This window comes from Arachis ipaensis, chromosome B06, assembly GCF_000816755.2.
Source record: "Arachis ipaensis cultivar K30076 chromosome B06, Araip1.1, whole genome shotgun sequence".
NCBI lineage: Eukaryota > Viridiplantae > Streptophyta > Magnoliopsida > Fabales > Fabaceae > Arachis > Arachis ipaensis.
The window spans coordinates 14,997,813-14,999,513 of NC_029790.2; positions in this window are offsets into that span (position 1 = coordinate 14,997,813).

The following is a 1,701-nucleotide window of genomic DNA, read 5'->3' on the forward strand; positions in this document are numbered from 1 at the left end:
TCGTTTATTTAGACAAAAGTTTAACTAACTACCGGTGATAATAAGTTAAGTTTGGAGTTGTGATCTATATCTAAATATTTTGGATACACGATGTTATATTTTGGAACTAACTATTTAAATTCAAAATAGCCAATTCAAAATGAAAAATTTGGAGCTGTGATTTATATCTAAATATCTCGGATACACTATGTTATATCTTGAAACTAACTATTTAAATTCAGAACAGCCAATTCAAAATAAAAAAGCCGTTTTACACCTCTATAGTAGCTACGCAAATCTTGAACCACAGACATATAAATTGACAATAGATATGAACCAAACGAAATATAGAAGGCAATTAGATATACCAAAAAAAAGAACATTTCGATTTTATGTTTGAGTATCCCAAGATTAAACACTGACTTAACGTTACAATCTTTTTTGTAGATTTTTTCAAATTGATTAGATTAACTAAAAATCAATAGCACAACACACAAGAGAAAGGCATCATTAAAGCTCCCTTCAGTGTCAACAAACTATACTTCCGTCTTCAGAGTCCAATTCTAAGACAAAACAGAATATATTTAAAATATGTTAATATTAATTGGCTTGATATTTTTGTTAAAGATAAAGTATTATGCGTTTATTATTTTAATTATTTTTTTATTGTTTATTTCCTATAAATAAGCCGTAGAATTATCATATTTACACATTACAATATACTCATTGTAGAGTGATATATATTAATGTATTAATGCGTTAAAATCTTTAAAGTTTTACTTATTTTACTTTTACTTTTTAACAAAAATGAAAAAACAAAATAACAAATACTTTTAAGGGTAAAATATTTTAATAAACTAAACATGAATTAAAATTATGTGTACCTTTCAAATAAAATTGTGTTATGTACATATTTTAAGATTTACTTTTATGTAAATTGAATTGACTTAAATCGATTTAAGGTTGATAGTAGTAGATCGAAGTTAACAAATTTGATTTGTAGACATGGTGGTAAATCAAAGTGATTCCATTGAATTTAACATGACAAGAAAGTTCTTCCAAAATAATTCAAAACAAGTACATTGAATTTACTGTTAGAGGTAGGTGCATACATGTAAATCGAATGGATGGAATTCGATTTATGTGTTTTATACACCAAATGCATAAATAGAACAGAGGCTAATTCGATTAATAAGAGAGATACATGTATATACAAACAGAGCTTGGTCAATTTAATTTACTATGTTTTCACTTTTCAACCTATGTAAATAAGGGTTAAAAAAAATATTATTCAAAAATTTATGAGACTTTTTTAAAAATATTTATGAATTATTAAAATTAAACGAAATAATTAATTACAAATTTTATAATACTCCTAACATCTTTTTAAGCTATTTTTAAATTTTATAAAATTATTTACAATCATTACAAAAAATTCTACTATCAACTTTAAATCGATTTAAGTCAATTCGATTTATATAAAAATAAGCTTTGGGGCGTACACTAATACAATTTCATTTGGTGATACTAGTTTTAATTTATGTCTAATTTATTAAAATTTACACCGTCCTACATGACGCTTTGTAGTGTGTGTATTCTCTTTTGCCGTATTTTTTTTATGGGACCTGATGCTATACTTCTTGAAACTTTGAAGTATTAAAACTTCTCTTAAAGAGTTAGAAAAAAATTAATATTTATGATTATTTTATATTTTTTATTTAA